At 35.5% G+C, this 11,606-nt stretch overlaps 1 long non-coding RNA gene across 1 annotated transcript; it reads right to left on the bottom strand.

Moving 5' to 3' along the window:
* Positions 1-1,052: 1,052 nt before the first annotated feature.
* Positions 1,053-2,212, bottom strand: LOC104097815 (uncharacterized). Its single transcript, XR_011415122.1, has 2 exons — positions 1,965-2,212; positions 1,053-1,490 (listed from the first exon to the last, which is right to left on the bottom strand). It is a non-coding gene; the product is annotated as an uncharacterized lncRNA (long non-coding RNA).
* Positions 2,213-11,606: the final 9,394 nt, after the last annotated feature.

The raw sequence follows: 11,606 nt of genomic DNA, 5'->3' as shown, positions 1-11,606 counted from the left end.
GAACAATTTCACAGAATGATTACATAGATATTCACCTTTTCAATTGATATTATAGCCAGCCCACTTAATCTTTCTTGAGACATTGTTGATCTTAGCTAAGCTTTATCAATTATAATTTTGAAAAACTTGTTTCCACTGAGGAAACTGTTATAGAAACTGATAACACTGTACTATAAGTAATTTAATCATTTGGAAAAGAATTAAGCCTTTTTATTTGATTCTTTTTTTAGCCTTTTTATTTGATTGAGTATATAGTATCTTCTATTTGTACTACTTTTTCTTGTCAAATCAATTTCAATTCACACGTTAGAAAAATTATTCATACTACCCATTTTTTAAGTAAGTCAAACGGTTACTTAATTTACATATTTAAAAAAAATTCTTTCCTTTTATATGTAAAAGTCTACTTTTGTACTAAAAAATGTAAATATTATTTTATTTAAATAATTATATGCCTATTATTTCTAAAATTGGGGCCCTCGAAATTTGGGGGCCAGGCACAAACCTTATTAGCTAGAACATTATGCGTTTGAGGTGGGAATGAAACGTCTTGATAGGGAACAGTTCCCTCTTTTAATAGGGGACGCGAATTCGAATTAATCAAGATCTCATGACACTAAATAGAAAACAAGGAAACAAAGCTATATTACTTTTTACTATAAAAGGATGCATGACTTATCTCAACAATTGCTTTATCCTCTATATGATGTTCTTGTCCCTATCGAACTTCATACTTGGCTTTATAAGTCATTTGGACAGGAGAGTTACATATTTGAGCAAGTTTAATCTTGAGTTTATCATGAGCTTAATTCCTATGTACATAAATGAATTAGTGTTTATACTTTCAGATCACCTAAAGATAAAATATAAGTATTTGTCGATAAAAAGATAAAATTAGTAGCATCAAAGTTTAAAACATTACGTGCTACTCCAAGTTAAAATACATTGATAATGTCAAAATTATTAACACTATCAGCATATTACCTTTTAACATTCATAGTGTTGCTAGCATACTCAAATTAATTTGTCGAGGAAAAATAGGGTGTCAGAGATAATAAAACACTGATATTTATTGCGTATTTGCTGATATATCATTTCCAGCACTTGCATGCAACTGCATTAATCTATGCTAGAACTCCAGAAACATACTTTTATTATGGACTATTACAAAAGCAGATTGACTTGAAGTTGTTTCCGTTCTTCATTTATGGGTGATTCGCTTCATTTGCATGTAGGCCAGAGCTTCTTGAGCAGTAGATCTAGCAACACCTGCAGCCTCCTCCTCTCCCATATCCACCGAAGCACCCGTATCTGCACCCTCCACCATGGCCACCGCCTCCATGACCACCACCTCCATAGCCGCCGCATCCGTGACCACCGCCTCCATAGCAGCCACCTCCATGACCACCGCCTCCATGGCCGCCATGGCCTCCACCATAACCACCTTGGCCTTGTTTTGCAGCATTGAACAGTTGTCTGGCCTTTGCTTGCTGTTACATACAACATAGTCTTTCTCAGTGCATGGAACTATGGCCGTTTTATTTTTTATGGTACTGCTTCACCGTGCACTAATTTTAAAAAATTGAGGTCTGATACTGATACGTATCACAAGTATTTTTTATTGTGGCTTTAAACATGTCATAATTATGAGAGTGTGTCATTAAGAGTAGCTAAGAATTTTTTATTTTTTGGTAATTGAAGCTAAGGAATTTTCAAATGTAGGAAAACGTTATTCCTTTTAAATAGAATTAAAATTAAAAGAGTGTCATATAAATATAAAGCGAAACAGAAAAAATATGTCTTATTTTCTTGTGATCACGTAAAAGATCAGTTCACAATATAATACATCAGGACGAATGAAAAGGAACTAATTTCCACTCAGAACAATATTTAAGTAAGCCAATAAAATCCATATATCTGAAGTCTTAACCTAAATCATTAGAAATACGGTATGTACACATTACCTTGTTTCTCATCTTGAGATTTCTCATCAACTGCTAGAGCTGAAGCCAGAAAAAGGGTTGCACATAAAAGTGCTAGGAGAATTAGGGTATTCTGGAGCTTCATATCTTTGTAACTTCCTTCACTATCCAACAAGAAAGACTTAATTTGAGAGTACAATGGAACTTGCTTTCAACTGAGCATTAATTTATAGTGAAAGCATCCCACTACAAGACAAAAACTCTGAAGTGTTTCTTGGTGGTGATCTGGCTCGAAAACTCTATAAATGACGAACTGATATGGGACTTATTAGAAAGAAGAAAATTTGCTACGTACTGCAAGATGTGAAGGAAGCAAATTAAGTAAGCTTAGCTAAGCTACGTGGAAGATGTGATAGCTTTACATCTGGAAATTGAGATTATGCTGCTTACAAGGAAACATTTGTCACTAGCTTCATTTAGTCAATCTTGGTGTCTTGGATTGTTCTGTTAATTTGTCAACTTCATTTAGCTTCATTAGTTGTACAACTTCATTTAGCTTCATTATAAAAAAGGTACAATTTGTCAACAAAGGGATCCAATTAAACCCGGCGGATCCCCAACCTTTCATTAGTTGTAGCTCCGCGGTGGAGGATGAAATGGAGAAGACAAGTGGATTTGCCTTTATCGAACTGCTCCTATGTTTCAGCAATGTGCAAAAGGGATGACGCTCTTCTCCATTTATCATTCTCTGATTTTCCCCAAGTTTTTATTTGAATTTGTGACACTTGTCATATTTAAATATCTGTCACGATCCGAAATCCCAGTCGCGGGACCATGAAGGCGCCTAACGTTCACTTGTTAGGCAAACCAATATTAGCTACACATTATTTATCTTAACAATTTTAAAAGCAGTTAAATAAGAAATAAAAACTGTAAAACTTCAGATAGATATAATAATTCCCAATACGCCATCTAGTCAACTCTCGAAATCTGGTGTCACGAGTACATGAACTACTAAAACGAAATACTACAATCAAGGTCTGAAATAAAGAAATATAACTGTCTTTATGAAATAATAGTGCAAGAAATAAGAAGGGGACTCCAGGGTCTGCGAACGTCGTGTAGCTCTACCTCAAGTCTTCGTGATAAGCTAATCCGAGCGAGCCTCCCCTAACTGTTGTTGGGACCAACAGCAGAATTTGCACAACGAGTGCAGAAGTGTAGGATGAGTACAACCGACTCATGTACTCCGTAAGTACCGAGCCTAACCTCGACGAAGTAATGACGAGGCTATAACAAGGCATTCACTATTAGCATGTATGAGTATAAATGAAATAACAACAAAATGGAGAAAAAAAGTATAACATGAAAAGTGGAACCGAAAATATGTAACAGAGGGCTCTAGAATAACATTGAAGCTCAATTTCCTCAATATAAAACGGATATGGAACCAATAGTTAAGAACAGTGAATATGTCTTGTCCGTTACGGTAGGCAACTCGATCCACAAATATCTATAAATAACATGTCTTCTCCATTGTGGCGCGCGCACGCGCGCACACACACACAGATATATATATATATACAGTTACAGCGTGCAACCCGATCCCACATAATAATACCAATATTTATTGCGGCGTGCAACCCAATCTCACATAATAATAATATAAATGTACAAACAAACTACAATCAACTACGGCGGTATCTCACAATAAAACTCAATAAGAGAGTTACATAATTAATGACACAAGCGAATAAAAATAGCTATCTAATAATACACATGAATAAAGCAAGTAAAGGTAATCAATAAATAATGACACAGATAAAGGCATGAATAAATAAAGACAGTCAATAAATAAAGGCACGGATGCATAGAAACAATTAGAAAATTAAAGCATGAAATGAATAAGGCATGAATTTAACAAGTAAGAGCAAGTAACAATTAACGCATTTAACAAGTATTAACATAAATTAAATTAAGGCATAAAATAATTGAAGACAACAAATAAATACCCCAACCCGCATGTTTAACCCAAGACTACATATATGCACTCGTCACCTTGCATATACGCCGTCCCCACACATAAATTATGTAGCAAATAGACCAATCAAGTCCTACTTTCCTCAAGTCAAGGTTAACAACGACACTTACCTCTTCCCGCAACCAAATCAATGATCAACAACGACTTTTTCTTTAGAATTAGCCTCCAAACCAATCAAATCTAGTCAATTATAGTTCAAACAATTCAAAAATAAGCTTTACAAACTACCTACGAGTGAAAAGGATTCAATCTTTAGTGAAATTAAAAAAAGTTAACAAACGTCAACCTCGGGCCCGCTTGGTCAAAATCCGAGATTCGGACCAAAGCTGATTATCCATTCACCCCTGAGCCCGATTATGTAATTTATTTTAAAATGCGACCTCAATTTAAGGTCTAAATTTCAATTTTACAAAATCCTTAAATTCTACCCAAACCCCCTAATTTTTACCCTGAAATTCATAAATTAAAGGTTAATAATCAATGCGTGTTTATAGAAATACATTAAAATAGGTTAAAACCCACTAACAGGTGAAGTAGGGATGAAAATCTATTCAATATCCTCTCTAGGCCAAGCTCAAGCTTTCAAAAATGGTGAAGAATGATCAATTCCCGACTTTCAGCAGTTTAAAATAACTGGTGTCAGGTGTTCTCCGCGTTCACGAAGCACCTGGCGCATTCACGAAGTGCACTGGCCCAAAGGCCTTCGCATTCGTGAAGTCTACATCGCGTTCGGAAAGGCTATTCCCTAGCCTGCTTTTGTGTTCACATCTCTTGGTCTGCGTTCGCAATGAAAACCCCTACCATCCCTAAAGCTTCGCGTTCGCGAGTGGCCTACCGCGTTCGCGAACGGTAATCCCCCAAATACTTCGTGTTTGTGACCTGCCTCTCGCGCTCGCATAGAGTAACCAGCCCCTAGCCCAAACTTTCCCCTACGCGATCGCGAAGCACTGTGCACCAGAAGAAAAATCAGCAGTTCTCTAAGTTTAAAAATTGTCCGAAACCAATCTGAAACGCACCCAAGCCCTTCGGGATCCAAACCGAACATGCACACAAGTATAATAACATCATATAAGCTTGCTCGGTACCTCAAATCATCAAAATAACATCAAATAACAAGAATAAATCATCAAAACTCAAGATTTCAACTTGAAAACTGTCACGACCCAAAAATCCAACTAGTCATGATGGCACCTAACCCAACCCGTTAGGTAAGCCAATTACCAACTATTCAATTACAATGACAATTATTTAAAAGAAAATATCTAAAACTAATACATTTCCCCAAGAACTGGTAGTGCAAATCATGAGCTTCTAAGAATAGATTATACAAAGCGAAAATAAAATAAATACATAGTCTGTTTGAATAATACATAAACAGAGCTTTTATAAATCTAAGGCTACCGTGAACAACAAGCAACTACAACAGGAATGCAGGTACATCTTCAAATCCTGGAACCATCGAGCACAGCAACAACAACAGCCAACATCTGCACGAAATGTGTAGAAGTGTAGTATCAGTACAACCGACTCCATGTACTTAGTAAGTAACAAACATAGCCGTAGGTTGAAAGTATCCAAGGTTGGGTCCAAAACCAATAGTCCACAACAATCCATAACAACATAAAGCAAATAATACCAGATGTAACTCAGAGATAAAATGCCCAGTCACCTCATGATTTCAGCAATAATAGTTCTTCCTTTCAAGTACATCAGTGAAAATCTAAATCTTTTGCCAAAGTTACCAAAAATGTGAATAAGTTTGAAAACAGAAATTTTTCCAAAATCCTCTCAGCCCAAGTAGCAATTGGTGCTTGTCCTTCTTGCAATCTGTCCCTAGTAAGCTTTTTTCACCAAATAGCAGCTTAGTCAGAAAACTCAACAATAGCAAGTTTAACCTTCTTACCCTCAAAATAGTTGTGATAGTCAAAGATGGCTTCAACCTTTCTCTCCCAATAAAGGTACAAGTCTGGATCCCTTGTTCCCTTGAAAGATGGTATCTTCATCTTTATACTACTTATATTTTCATTTTCTACTCTACCTCTTTGTCCCCTCCTATCTCTTCCCACCCTATCAAAATCAATATCATTAAAATCATATATATGGTTTTCTCGAAATAACCTTTGAACAAAATACTTTATAGATTTACAGTTAAACCCAACTCATATAAAGTTCTTAGTAGTAAAATATAGATTTTTTGGGAACAAATGAAAGAAGAACCAAATCCTAGAACTATTAGGCTCGGTTGAAACAAGACACGAACAAAAAAGAAATGATTATATATTTAGATTAGAAAGAGTAAGAAAAATTAAATTTTTGTCTTATCTTTGAAATCAGGGATCCCCTCTTCTAGTTTTATTTGATAGTTTTTTTGGAAACAAATTAGATACAAAAGAAAGTTCCTGGAGAGCAAGTATTTTTTTTTAAAATTGATTTTCGTTTTTTTTTGGTATTTTTTAACTTGTTTTTTTTCCGCTCTTAGTATTCAAGAAATCCCCAGAATTATCAAGAACGAAACCTTAATAGAACCGCTCTGATACCACTTGATAACGACTAGGTTGAGAATCCAAACTAAAGTAAGAATTTGAAAAGTAAATGCGGAAGCAATAACAATAAGGAATTGAACAACTAGAACTAAAGGGAAGAAAATAATGGATATGGAAAAATTCAAGGAAAGAATTCCAAGAATTTCCAAGAACGCAAGTTCTATAGCCTTGACAAGATAAAAGCAACAACGTCTTGAGTTATTAAAGAAATCAAACGCATTTACTTTTCAAATTCTTGCTCTAATTTGGATTCCTGACCTAGTCGTTATTAGAATTTAAGGTTTCGTGGTGCCAAAGTAGGCTTACGTATTTGAGGATTTTAGAAATATGTGGTGGGGAGTAAAGGAAAAATTTGGGCAGAAAAATGCATTTCTGCGGCCCACTATGCGGCCGCAGAATCACTCTGCAGATCGCATAATGGCCGCAGAGTGAGGCTGGAATGGGCAGTTTTGGATGCCATTCTGCGGTCAACTATGTGACTGCAGAACTGTTCTGCAGTTCATTATGCGACCGCATAACAGGTCGGCGGGCCGCATAGTGACCGCAGACCCAGGAAGGCGACCCCCAATTTTGGGCACCAAATTGTACGGCTGATATGCGGAACGCATATCAATTCTGCAATCGTAGATCCTGTTCCGGAGCTTCATTTTTCGGTTTTTATAACCCGATCCTACTTCGTTAAATGGATGCAATGGACCATTTTTTAGCTAAAATCTGATATTTTAGGGAGAAGTGAGAGTGTTTTAAAGAGAGAGGAACCCTTAGGCTAATTTTCTTCAATATTTGCTCAAGATTTTGGGAAATGCACAAGGAAAACTCACAAGGTCTTCATCCTAGAGGTAAGCTTCTACACCCTAACCCTTCATTTCGAAAGTTAGCTAGAAATGGGAAATTAGTAAGACGATTCTTGGGTATGGGAGTTGGTTATTTTGCATGCATGTGCTATCAAGGGGTGTAGGATGATTGTTGAGCTAAAAATGGTAAAGAATGGGTTGTGGGATGATGGAATCCTCCATAAAAGGACCTTGAAATCATAATGCACACATAATGTTTGATAAAATGCTCAAATGAACTAGAACCATGATCATCGTCCTAATTTTGGTTTAATTTATTATATTTCTCAAACAGATTGAAGTTGCTAAGAATTTCAGAATATTTTAGAGTTTAAAGAAGCTCCATTGAGGTATGTTGGCTAAACTTCTCTACTAGAATTAAATTCCACGATATTCATGCAATTTATGTAAAGTCCCAAATTGTTCATTATGAAAGTAGCTATTCCGAATAAGCTTGTGATGAGAGATATATGTACAATATGTATCCCAAAATGCTTTTATTATGTTATGTTATCGTTTGAGAATATGTTAAAAGTATGGGCTATGCATTAATAATGTAGTGTCTTCAAGTCAAGTTCAAACGAAGGCTATTATGCCGAATTTTGTGAAAAATCTCTATGTGCCTTAGACTCTTAATTGCTTACATGTGTACTAAAAACTTTGATTTATAATGCCTTGTTGTTGTTGATGATGATGATGTTTGAAAGTGAACAAGGTGAGTATGGAATACTAAATACGGCCTACATGCCAAGAATGATATTTTAATTGTGGCCACTAGTGCCAATGAAATGAAAAGATGTGAAAAAGTATGAAATGAAATTATGGGTATAAAAAGGTTGATGTTTCGAATGAGACGGCCTAGCCGATAGGGTCGTGATCGGACGCCATGCCGCACACATGGTGGTGATTGTACTAGAAATTATGATTGTGATTGATGTGTCTAATGAGATGGCCTAGCCGATCGGGTCGTAATCGAACTCCGTGCTAAAAGTACGGTGGTATTGGTATTGTGAATATTGGAATCGCGAACGGTGGCATATTGGTTTTAAAGACCTCCCAACTTAAAATATGGAAGTTTAATTGAACGTTGTCTTGATCCTAATTCGAAGTTTGATGTTGTTTGACGCTTCCACTAATATTATGATTGTACTTGCTCGTATTATTTATCATTCTATTGAGAGGGTGTTTTGTCATTCATACTAGTACTATTCCATATGTACTAACGTCCCTTTTGTCGGGGGCGCTGTTGATACCCAATTTTGCCCTCATATTTTTAAAATAGTATATATACTTTCATAATGTCATTCTTACATCATTACCTAATTTATAAGAGTTATACAAGTATTTTTTATAATTTTCCACATCTTTAGAGCTTAAAATTAATTTTTTTCGCATTTAAATTACTTGATTATTTGTTAATTATCCCTTAAATTATTTTGTAATGGGTTAATTATCTAAAGTTATTATTTGCATCAACATATATATTTTAAAATATTTTATTTTATTTTATGTAAGCATATTTGTGTTTTTTTAAGTTATTTATATAATTTTGCAATAATGGCCTATATTCATGCATAATTGTATTTTATATTATTTGTGCTAAAACAATATTTTTATATTTTTATAATGTTAAGTTATTATTTTCAATCATTTTAGCGCATAATAAATATTTTATTATTTTTTATTAATTAATCTTATTTAAACAAGTTTGTATTTAAAGTATAGCCCTAAATTGTACCAATATTGGACCACATTAGTGGCCCAAAACTACCCAATCCTTAGCCCAGTCTGCCCCAGCCCAAACCAGATGACCCGCTCTCTTAACCCGCCCCATCTCCCTTCGATCCTGACCGTTGATCTCAGATGATCAACGACCCATAATAAAACCCTACTCCCTCTTATATCCCAAACCCAAACCGTAACGACCCATTTCCCCTGCCCAGCCGCCTCATTATTCTCTCATCTCTCCACTCGCCTCTGGTAAACCTTGCCCGCCATATTCCCAATCTTCTCCAATTCCAACCCAAACATGGAATCAATCCATGATTTACTTACCTATTTTGTGATACTCTGCTGTTATACGCGTGTCTATGGTGTTACTTAGTTCTTGCCCTATTTTTGGCAAGAACTACTTCTCAAAACGGGACCGATTTACCTTCATTTGGTGGAGATCTGGACAACCTTTTGTCTATATACACGCTACAATGAACGATTCTTACATTTCCGACCAGATGCATGACCATTGGACTTAATTATGTTTTGAAAATTTTGATTTCTCCTTTACCGGTTCAATTATTGATTGCACGAGATATTTTCTTTCCTTATTTGTGTTTGATTGAATGTTTTCCATATTTGTTTGTTCAATTTCTACCACTATATAAACGCCTCCCCAATTCCCCTCTAAAGGCACCAAAAGTTTTCACTACTATTGCATTCAATATATTTTCCTCACTCGTTCATCTTCTCTGAAACACTTGGCTCTTTGGCCGGCTGAAAGCCAAGTCCATAATATTATCAACCTCATCTGGTGCAAGCACTGCTCGGGGCCCTTACGAGGCTCTTGTGAACTCTGAAGCATCAGAGATTTGGGGTTCTTGCTACCAGTATTCTAAAATCTTTATTCTTTTGCTTGTCTAATTTTGCTACTATTTAGTGCCTTTAACTCTTGCAATGTTCAATATTTTTCCTTCTATATATCTCTATGGGGTCTAGATAATAAGGACGTTTAAAATTCTGTGAGCATGATTTAGTTCTTTTGTTAGTTGTGAATCCTTGATACTGCACTGCTATGATACTTCCTTGTCATTCTGTATCCTTTGATATTTGAATGCATTTTAGTATATGTGATAGATTCCAGTTTGTTCTTAGTTCTCGTTAGGCTAATATGTGTTCTTCACTATATCCTGCACTTCTATGTTGGATTTCCTTGATTTCCTTTGGAATCAGTTCCATACCTCTGTGTTTTCTTAATATCTGAACATGTTTGAGTTTTGAGTTTCAATGCATGCCTATTGTAGGTGTTCTTTTAATGAAACTGACTACCTGTTGTTAGTACATAATCCTTTTCATGTCTTGCTGTGGGTACTATGCTAAAACTCTTATGAAAGCATTCCTTTGCTTTGAATGAATTACTTAGTCTTCTGTTTAATCAGCTGTTCTTTGCAAAATGGTCATAACTATATGGATCTCATATTGTCTTAAGATCTAGCCTAAACATGTTTCCTTGCTATCTGCAATCCTGTTCTTTAGCATTATCTAAGACTTTAGGGTAAATGTCACATTTCCTCTCTTTTGTAAGGTCAATTGACATGTTAATGTGTATCTAATCTGCCTTTCAATGCCATAAGTTTCTGTAAAGATTTTGTACTATGATCTATCTCCACCATGTTAAGTTTCATGATATTGAACAAGCTATACTACTAGTATGTTGATATGCTGTTTGTGACCTTATTAGTACTGTCATGCTAGAACTTTCATTGTAACAGATAGACACTTGAAATCCTTGAGGTTAGTGCCCTATTCTGGACTTGTTTGGCATTGTGCACTCTAATATGTTTATCTTATAACCTCAGAAAACCTGATTCCCCCAACTCTCTCAATATGTTCTTCTGCTCAATATGCTATCTCCTTCCAATTAATTGAGTCTGGAATGTCAGTATTGTTATATCAACTTGCCATGAGGAATCTAAGCCGTATTGATCCTCTTAACTTGTATGTTATTTGTTTAATCAATCCTGCTATGTCTGCTTCTAAAATACAAAATGCATTTCTTCAAATTCTGTCACTTATTCATTGTTAATAGGTCCAGAATTCTTTAAGTGATTGCTAGGTGTATTTGTTAACTCGCAATTGTTTGGTAAGTGAGACTCCATCTGGGTTCTAACATGGTTCCAAAACCTGGACTTGGGCTGTGCAATTGATACCCTCCAGTGCTTGAGCTCAGTTCGCATCTAAGCCTGCTATTCGTAGAAAAGTGAGCTTGTTGAGAGCTCGGGCAATACTGGTTTATTTTTTTTATGTTTGGGCCTACTTTTTTCCTGCAGTTTTTCGTGTGTAATATTTATATTTATGTTCATTGGGCCTATAATAATTTTGTAATAACAACAATTGGGGTGTTAATGAAATTGGGGAAACGGGTATATTCAAATGTTCGCATGAAATGGTAGAAACATGCCTATAGGATCTAAATGTTTCATTTTGCTCAATATGCTCCATTTATATGTGTTTGTTAGAAATTATGCCTATAGGATTTAAGTGTTTCATGTTG

The sequence above is a fragment of the Nicotiana tomentosiformis genome, chromosome 3 (assembly GCF_000390325.3).
Source record: "Nicotiana tomentosiformis chromosome 3, ASM39032v3, whole genome shotgun sequence".
Classification (NCBI taxonomy): Eukaryota; Viridiplantae; Streptophyta; class Magnoliopsida; order Solanales; family Solanaceae; genus Nicotiana; species Nicotiana tomentosiformis.
This window is presented reverse-complemented; position numbering and strand designations above follow the sequence as displayed.